This window comes from Crocodylus siamensis, chromosome 5 (assembly GCF_052110815.1).
Source record: "Crocodylus siamensis isolate JL-2025a chromosome 5, ASM5211081v1, whole genome shotgun sequence".
Taxonomy (NCBI): Eukaryota; Metazoa; Chordata; order Crocodylia; family Crocodylidae; genus Crocodylus; species Crocodylus siamensis.
Window position 1 is genome coordinate 77050778 of NC_143399.1, and position 17927 is coordinate 77068704.

The following is a 17927-nucleotide window of genomic DNA, read 5'->3' on the forward strand; positions in this document are numbered from 1 at the left end:
AGGTGTCTTACCTATGCTTGAAGTGCAAGAGGGGAGACCCCTAAGGCTGGATCTCAGCACCTGGCAGGGCTCCCAGTGTTGGGTGTTGTCCTGTGTTTCCTAGTTAAGCCCTCGCCTTGCCAGCTTCCTCTTCTGTCATGCTTCATCAGTCTCTGCTGCTCAGTTCAGGGCCTCAGGCTCTGAGCTATTCTAGGGTTTCTAGGACCTTGGGCTTTTCAGCCACTTGACTCAAAGTCCTGCATCACCACAGCAGGCCCATAGGCCATTGCCTGAAGCTCCACCTTTCCACCTGGGAAGTAGGTTAGACAGGGGCTGGAACACCAGGGGACAGGTCTTCATCTCCCCTTACAGCTACACTCCTGGCCCATTGGGTGTTCATCAAACCAAAAAGGAAAAAGAATCCCTGACTTAAAACTCATCCTCTCCTTGACAGACAGTTCAATCATACAGTTTGCCCCCATAGGCCTGCCATTTAATAAACCAGGAATAAAAGACCAACTGCAACAAAAACTTACTCCCCTTCTAGGGCTACTTATGACATCCATACAAGCTTTCTCCCCCTCAGGCACAGACTGTCTGACCTTCTCAGAAGCCAGTGTTCTATTGCCCTTCTCCCTCTGCTGGGCTAGCTTTTATCTAGCCCAGCCACTCCCCACTTCTGGTCATGTGGCCTACTCCACTGCACCTGGCCCTTGCTAGCCCAAAAGGTCCTTGTCTTAATCAGGGCAGGTCCCTTCTCTGGCCTTTCCTTCATTGTTCATAACGGACTCAGCTCCCTGTTATACCAGCTTATCAAGCTAGTGTCATTAAGGCAGGTCAGTATCTGTAGCTAACAACACACAATGATGACATTACATCAGCTACCCTGGAGTCCCCAGCTTACATAGGTACCCATTTATAGTTGGTCAGATAGGTGTGGGCTTTGGCATGAGTTCATTACAATTCCAAATAGCTTCTGGAGCCATTGTAAGAGGTACTGAGTCTTCTGCCCCTACAACCCAATTCATATGCACCACTTGGAAAAAATCTGAACACAGTTAAGAAAGGGGAATGGCTGGGTGCTGTAGTTGTAGGAGAATGCTGATATAACTGGTTGCCTAAAGAAGGAAGAACTGATGTAAAATCTTCAAATAAGCCTGACTGGCAATTTTTTATGAATTAAAGTAGTTCTTGTTGTGGGAGCTCAATGCCGAATTATATAGGACTGAATAAAGCACAGGCTCAGACCTGTTCAATTTAAAACTTTTATTGTTTCACAAAGTCATAAACTAAAGGAGGTCTGTTGATTCACAAGGTTCCCAAATCAAGCCCTTGCTCTCTAACCTGGAGGCTAGGTGCGGCTGCCTGATTCAGTAGTCTCAGAACTGGTCAACAGCTCATTTAGAAGGAGTCCCTTATCTTTTTTTAGGCAAAAGATACAAAACTGTCCCCATGGTGGAAGCGAGGCATCTAACATAACTTTACCATTAGTTATATATGATAACACTTATACATATGCATTTCTAATTCTTACTTCTATTGGTTATTTAGTTAACTTATCTATATTATAATATCAGGTGATACGCTTTGTATTATAATCATTACGCTTCTTATGTTAATTCTTAATGACCTTTATATTTCTTATGCTAATTTTCTATAACCTAAATACATTATTCATCTATATGTTTTGCTGGTTTTTGCAGGGTTAAAATGTCAAAACTGACATAATATGCGGTTGTTTTTTCGTCATTGCAGTTTAGCCATGCAGTTTCCTATTCTTAACAATGTAAGCGGCATGTCTGCTATTTTATCATTGTTCAAAGGTCAGAAGTTCAGTATTTTCATCTAAGGGTCAGAAAGTGATTACCAGAATGTCAATCGCTGACTCCTCAACCTCCTTGAAGCATTCTGGGAGTTTTAGTGCCTTGTTTTTAAGGCTAGGCCTTGCTTAGCATAAGCACTCTCTCACTTGTGCTTTGATGCAACTCTTTGTGTTTTGAATTGATTTATTGTTGTACATGTCTATGATCTGCAAAAAACAAAACCAAACAACCAAAAAGAAAACCGGGGCTGGGGGGGGTGGCTCATGGAAACCTGGTGGGATTCTACCCAGTGGACATCAAGGGCTACAGGTTGTACAGGCAAGAGAGAGCAGAAAAAAGGGGTGGTGATGGCATGTAGTACTATACATCAAAGAGCAATACACCTCCTCAGTGATTAGGATGGGATCAGAGGAGGGGCAAAATGAGGCACTCTGGGTAAGAATGCAAGGAGGGCATAAAGAAAGGGACTTGATAGTAGGTGTCTACTACAGACGCCCTCACCAGGGGGACGAGCTGGACCTGGAATCCTCAGGTCAGCTCATGGAGGCTGTAAAGTGAAGGGATGTGGTTGTCATGGGTGACGTAAACTACCCAGACATCTTCTGGGGGGAGCAGTCAGCCAGGTCTGACTGCTCACGTAGGTTCCTAGCTGGGATACAGGACCTCCACCTAAGCCAGGAGGTTTGCCACCAGGGGAAATGACTTGCTGGACTTGGTCCCTGCCACAGGTGATGACCTGGTGAGGGGTCTGCGGGTACTTGACCACCTGGGCAACAGTGATCATTGCCTGCTGGAATTTACTATCCAGAGCAGGGTGGTAAAAGCAAGGAGCAAGGCAGAGGTCCTCGACTTCAGGAGGGCCGACTTCTGTAAACTAAGAAAGTTATTAGGAGAGGCACTGGGGTCTCGGAGCTTCGGTAGGATGGGAGTCCAAGGCGGGTGGTTGTTCCTCAAGGAGACAATCCTCTGAGCTCAAAGGGAGTCAGTCCCAATGTGTGCAAAGCGGGGCAGGACTGCTAAGAAGCCCCTATGGCTCAGCAAAGGCATCCAGGGATGGCTGAGGGCAAAAAAATAGGTGTACAAACAGTGGCAGCAAGGGGCTATTACCAAGGAGAATCATACCTCAGGACTGCAGGGAGGCTGTTAGGAAGGCCAAGGTAGAGATGGAGCTAGAATTAAGGATAATAAAAAGTCCTTTTTCAAATACATAGGAAGTAAGAAGGCACCAGGTAACGTGGGGCCCCCACAGGATAGGCTTGGCAATCTGGTGATTGCAGCAAACAAAAAAGCTGACCTCTTTAATGAATTCTTTGCCTCCATATTCCTGAACAGGGACTGGGACATCTCCCCCACTAGAATTGCGGACGGACCTAGGGGAGGCACTGCCATGCCCAGGGTCAGGGACAACCTAGTTAGGGAACTTTTGGAGGGGCTGGATGTGTTTAAATCAGTCGGTCCAGATGCTCTTCACCCAAGGGTATTGAGGGAATTGGTGGGGTCATAGCAGGGCCCCTGGCACAGCTCTATGAGCTCTTGTGGGGCACTGGCCAGGTACCAGAGGATTGGAAAAGGGCCAATGTGGTCCCCATTTACAAGAAGGAGAGAAAGAGGACCCTGGCAATTATAGGCCAATCAATCTTACCTTGGTCTTTGGGAAGACCTTTGAGAATATTATCAAGGAGCGCATCTGCAAGGGCCCAGCAGGGGAGGTAATGCTCAGGGGCAACCAACATGGTTCATTGAGGGCAGGTCCTGCCTGACTAACCTGGTTTCTTTTTATGATCACGTCACAAAGTCCCTGGACAAGGGTGTCAGGGTAGATATCATCTTCCTGGACTTTAAGAAGACCTTTGACGTGGTTTCCCACCACATTCTCTTAAAATAACTTGGTGACTGTGCACTGATGCTTACACAGTTAGATGGGTGGCAAATTGGCTAGATGGTCGCACCCAGAGAGTGGTGGTGGAAGGGTCATTTTTGACCTGGAGGGATGTGGGCCGTGGAGTCCCCCAGGGCTCAGTCCTGGGGCCTGTACTGCTTAACATCTTTATCAGTGATCTGGATGTGGGTGCGGAATGCATGCTGTCCAAATTCACTGATGACACCAAGTTGTGGGGCGAGGTGAGCATGCTGGAGGGGAGAGACAAAATCCAGCTAGATCTAAACAGGTTACAGAGGCGGGCAAATGAGAATAGGATGATGGAATTCAATGCAGACAAGTGCAAAGTGCTGCATCTAGGGAGAAGGAACCAGCAACACACCTATAGGCTGGGAAACACCCCTTTTGTCAACATGGTGGCAGAAAGGGATCTTGGAGTCATTGTTGACTCCAGGATGAACATGAGCCGCCAATGCAAGGAAGCGATCAGTAAGGCTAACCACACCTTGTCGTGCATCTCTGGATGCATCACAAGCAGGTCCAGGGAGGTGATCCTTCCCCTCTATGTAGCGTTGGTCAGGCCACAGTTGGAGTACTGTGTCCAGTTCTGGGCACCGCGCTTCAAGAGGGATGCGACTAGCATTGAGAGGGTCCGGAGGTGGGCCACTGGCATGGTCAAGGGGCAGCGGGGCAGGGCAGGCCCTACAAAGAGAGGCTAAAGGGCCTGAACCTATTCAGCCTCCATGAGAGAAGGTTGAGAGGGGACCTGGTGGCTGTTTACAAACTCACCAGAGGGGACCAGTGAGAACTGGGGGAGGCTCTGTTCCCCATGGGTGCCACTGGGGTTTACTAGGAATAATGGCCACAACTTGTTAGAGAGAAGGTTCAGGCTGAACATCAGGAGACATTTAGGGTTGCCAGGCTCTGGAATGGGCTCCCAAGTGAGGTGGTGCTCTCTCCTACCTTGGGGGTCTTCAAGAGGAGGCTGAACAGATATTTGGTTAGGGTGATGACCCTGGCACCTGTTCCTGCCCGGGGCAGTGGGTTGGACCTGATGATCTGTTTAGGTCTCTTCCAACCCTAAGCACCATGATACTATGAAAATCCTCATGAAGATAAGGGTTTGTAACCTATCTGGGGATATATAAAAATACAGCAGACAGTTGTGTGGGACTACTGAGATGCTCCAGATGTTTGCTGCAACTTCAAAGAATGCCATTTCTTTCATCAACTGGAGCACAGTTGTGGTTTCATCTACCTGATGAGATTTGTCTGTAATTCAGCAACCTGCTCAGTATAAATGATCTGGTTTGTACTGTAATACTTTGAGCAGCTTATGTATCACACAAGAAAGACGTGTTACAGAGTTTAAAAAAAAACAGTGATGTAAAGTGCCTGAGAAAGTCAACACAAGTGAGATACTCATTGTTTTAGGAAAGAGGGAACAGAGATAATACTTTGAGCAGCTTATGTATCACACAAGAAAGACGTGTTACAGAGTTTAAAAAAAAACAGTGATGTAAAGTGCCTGAGAAAGTCAACACAAGTGAGATACTCATTGTTTTAGGAAAGAGGGAACAGAGAGAAATGTCTCTCAGTATCACATGCTTTTCAATCAGCTTCTTTGACAAGTATCCTAAAATGTTCAGATGGATATCTTAGTGTCCGTTTTTTTTTTACCATGGACATTCTATCAGTCTGAAAAGGATGGGAATTTTTTTTTTATTTTAATTTTTATTTATTTATTTTTATTTATGTATTTATTTTTACACATAACGAGCTGCATCTATGTTGATAAAAATTGTCAAGAACATTTTGGCTGGGATTTTGAGACCTATCTAGGAGTTTTGAGGAGCCATATCCTATTAACTGCTAATGGAATCTGGGCTTATGGCAGCTTTGAAAATCTCTGCCTTTGTTGAAGATCTTTGGTTCGCACTAGCTCTAGCTGGTTATGGTCTTGCACAATAAAACAGTGACTACCCACCCAGTGCTGAAACAATGGAGAAAGATGAAAATGTGAGCTCTTTACATTGCCTCGAAAAGCTACCAAAGTTCGTCTGAAATCTCGTTCTGCAGGGAGAATGAAGCAAGACAGTACAATGTGGAAAGTTTAAAACTTAAAACAGCGTGAGCATGGCAGAGCTGCCTGAATTCTTTTTTGACAATGCTATAAAAAGTGGTTCCAGAGGGTTGTGCACCTGTTAAAGAATCTTACCCCATTCCTGTGGATGTTATTTGCCTGATAATTTATCTTTCCACATTTTATCTGACTGTTCCCTTCTCTGAGTGACCATATTTATTTCTTCTGAGGGAAACAGGCAGACCTCCCCTCTCCCCACCTGCTCCCAGTCATAGGCATGTTGCTGCAATGGAATCCTTACCTTTCTTTTGGCCCTGGTTGTCATGATGAGATGTTTTTAGGTCACAGTTCAGTTCTGTTCTGTGACACAATCATATTTCTGAGATGATTCCTATCACACTGTTCCATGGACTGTTCTCGTACACATCCTCATCCGGTTAGCCATCAGGAAAACCTCATTGCCTTAGGAAGACTTTTCCTGTAATTTGCCTCTCCATGAGGGCAGATGAAGGGCCTGTACAGAAGAGGTCATTAAAGATTACAGGAAAAATAAATTCTTATTTCCGGAGATATTCATACAGTGGTAAGAAGGGAGGAAACTGCCTTGGCTATAATCCAGTTAAAACAATATATGACCACATGTACCCAAAGCCATGTGCTTCAGAAATTTGGTGAGATGTATTTTATCAGTAGAAATGTATTCCAAGGTGAATCAACAACTGGCTTAATAGCTGTCAGTAAGGGGCTAGGGGTTATTATAAATGGATCTGTGTTGGAATGGCAGAAGGCTTAAAGAGGAGTGCCATTGTGGTCTGTCCTGATTCCAATCCTGTTCAACATGTTTATTATTGATTTAGAAACTGGAGCTTCCTGAACAAATCTTAGGATAACACGGAACTGGGAAGGTCTGCAAACACACTGACTACAAAGAGATTTTTGCCTTTATGCCACCTTAAACATTTTTAGGGTGGCACAAATCCCAACATGTCCATACCCCTTGTCATGCCAAATTTGTGGCATTGACGATAGGTGGTAAAAATCTGTGCTGCTTTTTTCCGGCCTGTTTGCTTCATGATGGGGGAGTGTGGGCAGCCTGGAGCTGTTTGCACTCTCTAGCCATCTTGGGCATACGCTCCCCAGGTTTCAGGGGTCTGATCCTGTGTACTGCAGGAATTCCCCTGCTGTATTTGGCCCCTGAAGTCCTGGGCGAGGTTCCCTTTAAGCTGCATGCTTTAAAACCATGCTGCGCATGAACTCATTAATGCTGCTCACCCACCTGGTGAGGAGCTGGGCTGCGGCTTCGAGAGGAGCTGGGCAACAAGATGAGCATGGCAGAGGCACCGAGGCCGATGTGGCACACTTACCGAAGTAAGCTCAGGCAGCAGTTCCTCCCTAAGGCCATGTGCTGCCGGAGGTGAGGCGGGGATGGCAGCTGGGGGCTGGTGCTGGGGAACTGCTCTGCTTCCTGGCCCCAGCGCCATGTGCCTCCTTGCTCCCAGAGGCATGGCAGAGCAGGGCCGGCAGCTGGTGTGGGTTCTGCCAGTGCCAGAAAACTGCTCTGCTCCCTGGCCCCAATGCCATGTGCCTCCTCACTCCTGAAGGTGAGGCAGGGGCTGGGGCCAGGAATCTGCTCCATTTCTGGCACCAAGGCGAGGCAGGGGCTGAAGCCAGGACCAGGAAACTGCTCTGGCAGAAAGGCAGGGGCCAGGACCGAGACCAGGAAACTGCTCTGCTCCCAGCAGTGAGGCAGAGGCTGGGGCTGGCACAGGCTCCACCGGTGCCTGAAAACTGCTCTGCTCCCCAACACCATGTGCCTCCTCACTCCTGGAGGTGAGGCTCTGCTCCCGGAAGCAATGCAGAGACGGGGGCTGAGGTTCCTGGCTTTGAGGGCCTTCACTATTTTCATGTTAATTTGGTTGTTGTCTTTCCACTATCAAAAATAGGCATGCTAATAAGTGAAAAATAAAAATAAATGAATTCCAAATGAATCCTCTATTCCCTAAAATGCATTTGCTGCAGAAATAAAAGCAGATTTCCCTCCAAGCTGCACTTCTAGGGGCTGGTCTTAGCTGCTTTTTCTATCATTCTATCTTCCCTGCAGCAAGGATCATCTTTATATTCATTTTACAATGCCCAAGTGTGCAAAAAAGGGGAGGCGGGACCAATTCGGGAACAGACCAAAGTGGCGCGCTCATGGGCCGCTACACCTTAGAGGGAACATTGGGGCTGGGAGTGCTTTCCTGGGTTTCCATGTTTGCAGAGGTACTCCACAGGAACCACGCAGCAGGGGATTCCTCAGGCATGTGCATCTTGCTGCTGTGCCCCAACTTGGGACAACAGGTAACATCTGTGAAGTGGATCAGCTGTGCCAGGCAACATTCACACATGGGTGATCCTGCTCTAAAGACAGCATTTGTTTATAGTCAATACCAGAGGACAGGAATACAATTCAGAACAATTTTGATAGATTGGGAAGCTGGGCTAAAGACAATAGGATGAATTTCAGTAAAGACCAAGGAAAGGTTCCACACTTAGGGAAGAAAGATCAAGAGCACAAATACCAAGTGGGTGACAATTAGAGATAGAGATTTTGGGTGCCGATGCAGATAGCTGATATTTAAGGAGGCATATCGGCCGATACGGATCCAATATCTGATACAGCTGCCATCAGGTGGTAAGTCTGGTGAGGTGGAAGGGGAGGGGTGAGGGAAGGGGTGTGGTGGCACAGACCGATGCCCCCTCATGGTGAGGGAGGGGGCAGGCAGGCACTGCTCAGCCGGGGGGAGGGAGGTGCAGGACAGAACTGCGGCTCATGGGGTGGGGCAGCTCCCACTGGGAGGATGGGGGAGGGGAGTGTGTGCCCCCAGATCTGTGCAGCATGGGCGGGCTGGAGCTGCAGGGTGGAGTTGGAGCTGGTGCTGCACGGGGCTTTTCTTGCTGAGGGCTGGACTCAGATCAGGCTCCAGCAGCACTAGGAGGAGACTGCAGCCACCCCAGATTTCACCACAGCTCTACTCCCAGCCCCACATTACTGCCCGGCGCAGCCCCAGCTGAATGCCTCACCTTCACCCAAGTGCCAGGAAAAGCCAAGGCTGCGCTGAGCAGGTCCTTTCCCATTTCTACTTGCTCTGTGCTGCAGAGCTCTTCTCATGGCCTCTAAGTGATAGGTATACAGCCCAACTGGAATTTGCCCATTTTACCCCTTACATCATAATTCCCTTAATCACATTTAAATATCATGTTGGAGTTTGAATACACATGACAGCTGTGGATGCATTGCCTTGCATAGTTAGAAGAGTCTCACCCAAATTTCTCCCAGTTTTACCTAAACTCTTAATAGTGAGTTTTAAGACATCTCAATTGAAACATTTAATTTAGCTGAAATTTCAAAATTTTCCTTGGTAGGCTGATCTAACTGGTGCAAGAGTTTACCCAGAGTAGATATTTTGATCTGAATTGCAGAGGATGTTGGTACCATGGTGTCCCCTGTTTTACTTTTTAACTTGAGTGTGTTAAGTGAACATATCTAGAATGGGGCAATTTTATTGGCTGATGCCTTCACACCAGCTAACTTGAACACAACACTTCATAAATGAATCTAGATTACTTTGAAATAATAAACCCTGGTTCAGGCCTGAATACACTTGGCATGATATGGTAGCACTCACTCTGATAATTAATTTTAACAAAACTACTTTTAGCAGTACTTTTAGTCCTGTCACCTTCATGTCTTCACTCGAGCTTAAAAGTCTAAAACAAATCACAGGTGTTGGCATTCATAATAACAAGCTAGAAGCAAAAGCAAAAGCAAAAGCAAGCAAGCCATGCAAATTTTAATTAAGAGTCCTTCAGATTCTCCTGATAGGATCTACAACACTCTGGACACTTTTTCATCATCTTCTGTTCCTGTAGCTTGATACCTGCTATAGCACAATGATGTTATTTCATTATGGTTAATTTACTATTTTTAACTAAGAAGCATGCACCCACTTACCCTTTTCTCTTTTATCAATTTGGGCCACCATAGGACCAATTTTGTTGATAATATGATATGGTCCTGTCCATTTAGATTTTAAGGCATTTGGAGTTAGTTTCTGGTCCACTTTATATTCCAAAGATTAGAACATTCTTCCAGTCCAAGTTGGATGAAAGTGTCCAGGTCTGGGATCCACATACAAGTTTAATTTTTAGATGGTTTATTCCCAATAATTTTATCACGTCATTATCATATTCATATGCAGTTAAACTTTTGACAACTTAAATTAAACAAAAGAACAAACAAAGAACCACATAACAAAAGAACACAAAACATATAAAACAATTGTTGTTGTAGTAAACCACAGCTTAGGGGAAGAAGATGCTGTTGATGGTAATGAGGCCTCATAGTCTATCACTCACCTTTGCAGCTAGGTTGATTACACTATGGTTTCTACAAAAGAGAACATACAAATCCTGCCAAGGAAAATTCCTTGCAGTAAAATATTATTTATATTAAAAAATGTACAATGCCGATGTGCAGTTTTTGCCTACACCCCCCTACACCACATCCCAAGCCTTGCAGATATTATCACTATGATGTTCAGTTCACACACTCAACTCCTTTTGGCTCTTAGACCATCGGTCTAGCTCACAGCCTCTCTCTTGGGGCTCCTGGACCCCTGTTCTGGCTCACAGCCCCACTTAGGCTCGTGGACCCTTGTCTGGTCCTCACCCTGTCACTGGGCTCATGGACCTTCTGGTCTGACTGCCTGTCAGTCCTTGGCTCCTGAAGGTCCAGGTTCCACACTCAGGTATTCCCCCTGTCTTTGGACTTTCTTGGGTCTCACTCTCAGCCCTCCTTTTCTCTGGACTCTCTGATCATACTCCCAGCCCTTTCCAGGCCTGGGGCCTGTCTAGGCCCTTGTACCTCCATCTGAGCCCTACTATCAGCCCCTGCTGGGCTGCTGGCCCTCTAAGTAAGCCTTGTCTGCCCTGGCAGGGCTCCAGGCTAGACTACTAGGACAACTTAATAATGAACACCTGCCCTCTGGCAGGCACTCAAGCCTTCCCTGGGATTAACATAAAACAGGGTCACCTGCCCATATAACCAAGCCCTTCTCTACCCCAAGTACCTTCCCTTGTTCCCTGTGTTGCAGAGTTTCTCATTCAGAGCAACTGCCAAGTCAGGAGTCCTGCTGCTCTGCTGTCAGGAGCTTCTCACTCCATAGCTTCCAGGGTGAGACTAACTGACCAGTGTAGGCTCTGGGCTTATATAGCTCAAGCCTGAGCCCTCTTCCAGTCAGGTGCATCTCTCATTAGCCCCTCACCCACTTTGCCACTTGCAAGCAGCCATCCCAGTGCCCTGCTACTCTGCATTTTTCCATGGGAAATGGAAAACCAAGACCCCTGCTTATTAGTGTTAGGGACAGGGTTTCAATAGGGACCTACTCAGAATGGTCATAGCCATTTTTAACGGTAAGGAATTCTGTTATTTTTAATTTTCTTTGTTATATGTATTGGATTCCTATCAGCCATATTTGAAACGAACAAACAAACAATAAAATAAGGTCACTCAATCAGGTAAGACATCCCATAGGCAGCACATATGGACTTTGTAAATTTCTGCTGAGGTGCTTGTCACTGCCTGTGTTTTAAAGGAAGCTTTTAATTTGCTTCATTGCAACCATCTTTTCACTGTAATAAAACTATTTGAATTTGGAGATGACCTCCTGGCACAAATGAGGTTGTTGTGTACTGATCCAATCATTTCAAAATGGAAAGATATGCTTGAGGAAGTTGTGCTTTCCTAAAAATCCCCAGAGATATCCTCCGTCTCCATTATTGGAGCTATTTAGTGGCAAAACTCATGCTTGCCGAAGGCTAGATCCTCAGTTTGCAACATGACTATGCCACTGCTGGTGAACTGGAGGCATCATCTCTTTACCCCTTGGAGGGCAGGAAGGAAACTGTGGCGATTCCATACCTGCTGTGATGGGTACTCTCCAAGGTACCAACCTAATCAAGCTGGCTGTACTTTCTCCTTCTTGCCTATTTTTGCACAGGTTTGAATGCATTCATGGAAGAAAATTCAAAGAACACTTCCTGCCTTCAGGCAGAACAGGCTACAGTTTGGGTCAGTGATACACAGAAGTTCTTTATTTGGGATGAACCAGGAATAATGCCGCCTGCATTTGGACCAGGGGGTGGACTAGATGACTCAAGTCTTTTTCAACTTTATGGGTCTAAGTTTCTATGAATGGAATGAGAAGTCATGCTTACAGAAAGTACAGAAGTCTTTGGAGAAGATTGGCTGTAATGCAGATTTAGCTGAAGTCAAAGTGATAGTTCCTCATTTCCTTAACTGATGGCTGGATCAGGTTGGCAACAGTGATTTTGAAAAGCCCTGAACTTCACTTTCTGGTAGCAATTAACTATATTCTCAGGGTTTTAAAGCAACTGGAAGAACTCCAGGGTCATCCTAATATAGTTTTAGCACTACTTTTTCTGACTGGGAACTTGTTTGGTGCCAAAAATAGACAGAAAATCTGTGTGTTTAGTTTACTACTAATTTAAAGGAACTTTCTTCCCCAATGATTAGGAATAGCAGAAATGTTTTAGAAAGTTTTAAACTGCTTATTTTTCACTATTGGGAAAAGTCAAGTTCCTTACAAGAATTTAAGCTGATAAAATTAATTCCTGGCTGATTAGAACCAGTACTATTTTTTCCAAGACCACAGAAAGAGGGCCAGGTTCTGCTGCCCTGGCTGACCTCATGCCTGCACTTTGTCCCTTGAAATCTGTGAAACTTATTGAAGATTGCTCATTGTGAGCAAGGGCATCCTCTGCCAGTGGATTTTGCTGAAAATTTAGACGTACAACATGGGATCCTGCTGGACAAAGAAGTTGAAGGAATTCATTTGGGATGAGGGAAAGATACAAATTTATCTTCCAATATTTCCATATAGAGGATGTGGAACTTTTATTGACTCCTAATGTGACAATAATCTACAAATACTTACTGAGATAACTCCTATACTCCAACCTTGTATTGAGATCACTACTGTTTAAACTCCCTCTTTTCCCTCCTAAATCCAATCTCTTCAATGTGAACAATATAGAAATTAATCTCAATTAAGTTAGGTCACTTTGATATGCACAAACTACAAATTTGCTGATCTCAGATTTATGAACTGGGAAGAGAGAGTTTGTAAAGGAATACATGAAAAGGTACAGAAAGCACCATAACTTACAGTGACCTCATGCCCCAACTGAACAGACATTCACTGTTTGATTGGGGGGCGGGGGGGGGCAGGATCGAACTCCAGTTCAGAGCCAATCCAGGGGAGAGAGACTACATGTCTGCCTCGGGGTGGGGTCTAATCCATCCACCTCTCCACTCTAGCACAGACTGGGCAAACCCCAGACCAGAGCTCCCTCCCCTCCCCTCCATCCCCACTCCCATCCTACAGGCAGCACCAGGGACAGGGCTGGGCTGCATCAGACCAGACCAGCTTACATTCATGGACAAACAGAAGTTAATGAAGATATCATCTGAACCCTCATTAAATTAGGTTTAATTTTTTGCATGATTGGGCCCTTTTAAAGCACTCTTCAGCCATATACTTCTGTCTAGGAACAGCTGTAAAGCAATTTCAAGGGGCTGATTGCATGACAAATATCACTTCTCTCAGTGCCCCAAGTGTTTTGCAGAACCAGGGCCTTGTTTGATAATGCTTCCTTGCCAGAACTCTGGAAATGAGCATAAAGGCCTTGATTCCGTGCCTGGATCAGTTCAGGCAAGTTCTTGCATCCATGCAGAATCCCACTCACACCAATGACCCTCCCTCTGTCCCTTCTCTGCATCCCCCCCCTCTCCCCAACCCAGCTGAACTCCCCCTGACCCCCAGGCTCCCCCCACAGCAGCACACAGTGGGGTGGGAGGGAATGCAAACTTTACTGAGCAGACTGTTTCCTCTAAACTAGTCAGGCATGCACCTCTCACACGTGGAGGAACACGTTGATGCCAGAGGCAATGTTGTCCTCAGCTGTGGGGGGCAGGGATGTGTAGTGAGGCCCAGGTAGCCCTCCAAGTGGTGGCAAATGTTGCTGGGCAGTGTGGACCTGCACTGTCAAAGATCAAGGTTCCATGCCAGGTCCTCAGGTGCACCTTAGCAAACAGTAGCAGCAGCAAGGTGTAGTGCAGAGGCAGGCAAAATACAGCCCACCAGACCATTCTATCCAGCCCGTGGGGCTCCTAAAAATTAGTAAATTCATATTTTTTTGCTTCTGGCTGCCTGTCAAAGCTGAAAGGAGCCGGGGCAGTAGGACCCAGGGGTGAGCCCTCAGCAGAACTGAACAGCCCAGCCCCACCTTACCCCCAGCCATTTCACTCTTCCTGCCTGTAACGGGATGGGGCTTAGGGGTGCTGTGAACTCCCCTAGCGCCCCCCCTACTGTGCCAAATTGGTTTCAAATGCAACCTCTTTATCTCGCCCGCCACATCTTTGATGTTAAATATTGTTAAAGGGAGGTTGCCTTCTTACCCTCTTTGGCACGGTGCTCTGCAATGTCCCAGTCCGTGCCCTGCCTTTGGTGACAAGGTGCACTCTAACCTCTGGGGCTACACATGGGCCCTACAGTCACCCGGGCCCTCACGGGCTCTCTGCCTCGTCCCCATTGCCTATGCCCTCACAGACACTCCCTGGTCTGTCTCAACTGTCTGTCTGCACCCTGCCATGCTCCTGCCCGCACTGGGGCCTTGTCTCCCATGCTCCCGCAAAATCGAGGCTCAGGTGGCTGTAGCCATGCCTAGCCTCCAGACCCCCTTCTTGGGTCTTGCACTCACTGGGCTCCTCACAAATTGAGGCTCAGGTGGCCGTAGCTGTACCTGGCCTCCAGACCCCCTTTCCTGGTCTTGTGCCCCACTGGGGCTTCTCGCCTGTGCCCACACTGGGGCTTTACCCTTCCAGCACTGCCCATACTGGGGCCAGGGTCAATACACCCCAAAACACAGTGCCCTCTCCAGCACCAGGAACCCCCACACTACTGGGGATCTCCTATGAGGCCTCTTCCAGCCCCTGCAGCCACACCTGATCCTCTGGTTAACAGTAAACACAAACAACCAACGTAATAACCCAAGCCAATTGGCTGTAACTCAAACATAAGCCTCCTGGCTAAAACCTAATTCTAAACAAACGTTCTCTAACCCACACCATATTGCACCCATAACCAACGACTTATACCTCCAGGCCTTCCTCCTTTCTTTCCTTTCAGGGTCAAACTCTTTGCCTCAGCCTAACCATACCCCTTCCACCCAGCTGCCAGTCAGGAGAGGGAGGGAGATAGAGAGAACACACACACAGCCTCCTGTCTCTGTTTTATGGCGGTCAGCCCTGCCCCTTGCAGTCAGCTGATCCACCAGGTGTTGGCCCTTAGCTCCTCCTGGTTGCCCCTAGCAACCAGCCGCTGAGCCCATACTATTGTTTTTCAGTAGCAGGCACCTTAGTGCCCTGCTACACTGCCCCTGCCATGCTCTGGTACCACGTGGTTCCCAGCTGCATCACTGGACTGGCCCTGCCGGTATAAGTATGTATGTATGTGTGTGTGCATGCATGTGTGCGCGCAGAGTGTGTGTGTGTGCAGGCAGAGGCAGAATGTGTGTGTGTAGGCAGGGACAATGTGTGTGCGTGCGTGTGTGTTCATAGGGTAAGTCCCACATGCACACCCCATCATACATATGCACACCCCCCCTTGCACTGCCATACATGCAGACACCCACACTCCCTCACACACTCCAGCCACCCTCCCTCACAAACATCACCCCATAAACCCCATACCTACCCACATCCCACATACCGCAGCCCTCCAGAAATCTATACACCCCCCCATGATGTGCAAGAGTAAGGTTTTATTTTAAGTGATTGAGCAATCACCTCTGTGTACACTACACAAACACATGTAAATCAGGACAAAAAACTTTCTTAAAATCAAATCAATGAATGATGGAAATGTTTGCTTATTAGAATATAATTTGGTATTTTTCTGGTTCTGAGATGGCCAAACCTTCTTGCTGAAAGGAGTATTTCAGAGGGCAAAGGGAGGGACTTTGGGTGGCAAAAGTCAAGGGTTAGGGGGCAGGACTTCTGGTCACAAGATGACAACCAGGGGGTAGGGCACCTGTCAAGGGGCAGGGCTACCCATGGAGCCCTGGACAGCTTGCTAAAACTTGATAAGCAGCCCTCTGTGCAAAATAATTGCCCACCCCTGGTATAGTGGACTGGGCACAACTTAGCCCACACAAACAGCTCCTTGCAGTGCATCACATCCAGGACACTTTCGGCAGGGGCATGCTTCAGGTGTAGGGCCAGTGCCAAAGGGGTGGGGGGCTGGCCCCAGGGTGTATCTCCAGAGAGGACCCCTGAGGGGAGGGCAAGGATGCCACCAGCTCCAGTCAGCTGGGAGCCCCTTGGAGTCTGAGCCTGGGCGCCATGGGCCTGGTGGCAATGGAAGAGATGGTCTGGCCTGCAGGAGAAGTGAGAGGAGTGGGTCTGGAGCCATGGCAGCAGGTGCTGCCAGGAGCTGGGCCTGTCCCAGCCTGGGAAGTGGGTGGGAAAGGTAGGCTGCCTGCGGCCAGCACCCAGCAGCCCACCTGCCCCCGCTGAGTAGGCAGTGATGAGGGACTTGGCCAGTGGCTGCCTGCGCTAGAGCCTGTCTGACCATCTTACCATGGTCCCAGGGTACACACAACCCCCTGATCTGAGGCTGGGCAATGCACAGCCCTTTGTATAGTGCATGTTATCTCAGAAACGTTGCAAACTCTCACAAACAGCCTCTTTCTCTTGGCTCTGCAGGTCCCACAGCTGCACGCGGGGGAGAGGCACCAGCTGCCAGCTGGGATGTACTATCAGGGTCACTGCCAGTCTCAGCTGGGGCCCTCTGTATGCACCAGCTCTGGCAGTGGAGAACCCAGGAATGGACCTGGCTGCTGGACCATCTGGTCACCATGTCCAAGGAGTGGCTGGTAGATTTATGGGTCTGGCACACGGAGGACATTGTGTGCGAGTGGGAGAGGGTCACACACAGGGTAAAGGGGGACCACGAGAGGGACAGGGCAGATCAGGAGTCCTAGGACAGGCTCCTGGCCCTTCAGTAGATGCACCTGACAGCCCTGGAGTGGCAGGTTGCCATGGTGGCCTGGGCAGTGGAGGCCATGGAGGAGGACTGCTAGGTGCTGGACACCATGCTGGCCCTGGTGGTCACCTTCATGCCACCTGCTGGCCAGCTCCCAGCCACAGACCCGCCTACCCCTTGGCAGCCACCCTGGGTTCCCCACCATCCAGCCCCAACACCTGGCCCCTGCCCTGCTGCTCACCCCAGCTCCATGCAGCCCCAGAGCAGGAATTGCTTGCTGCAGGGCCAGCACTCTGCATGAGTCCTGCTGGTTTGGCCCCCTTGGCTGCAGGAGTGAGGGCTGGCTGCACCAGCAGAGCAGTGCCCATCATCACCAAGCTCCTTAGCTGCCAGCCTTGCCATGGCATGCACAGCCACAGGGATGCAGCCAGAGGCCAGGGTGCTGGGTGCCTGTCCCTGAGCTCTGCCCCCTAGATGCTCCCACCCTGCTACCCCCCACCCTGGGAGTGCACACACACCATGAACTCTATGTAGTCTACATGGGGAAGAAGGTGCTTTATTGGTGGTAGGTGGGGTGAGTGGTGGAGGGCCTCTGTGGGGTGGGAAGGAGCTTTGTGATTTGGGACAGGGTCTGTTGTGGAGGGAGGGGGGAAGGGCACTGGCATTGGGGAGGAGAATAAAACTGTGTTTGTGGAGGGTAATAAAGTGCTTTTCTGAGAACTGTCTACAGTAAGTGTGGTGTTGGGCATGTGTGGTGGGGCTGGGGTCCATGGGCAGCTATCCAGGTGGCCTACAGGAGGAGGTGGTGGACCAGCACCTCTTGCATCCACTGCCCTGGTCCCCCTGCTGGGTGTGTGGCTTACCCAGGGTCTCAGTGAGGGGGTCCTATTCCTCTTGTTGCCACCGTAGCTGGTGTTCCCAGTGCCAGACATCCTCCACTTGCTGAACCTCCTCCATGCAGGCCTCACAAAACAGCTTCCCCTGGACCTCAAAGGTGTTATCCAGCATGCAGGCTGTGACAATGACCCGGGGGACGCTGGCCTTGGTGACCTCCA

At 48.4% G+C, this 17927-nt stretch overlaps 1 long non-coding RNA gene across 1 annotated transcript in view; it reads left to right on the top strand.

Moving 5' to 3' along the window:
• The window catches only part of LOC149864309 (uncharacterized), a 65035-nt gene extending 47696 nt beyond the window's left edge, over positions 1-17339 (top strand). The window contains exon 3 of the long non-coding RNA XR_016442603.1: positions 16593-17339. This is a non-coding gene — a long non-coding RNA (uncharacterized LOC149864309). The remainder of the gene's footprint in view (positions 1-16592) is intronic.
• The last annotated feature ends 588 nt before the right edge of the window (positions 17340-17927 follow it).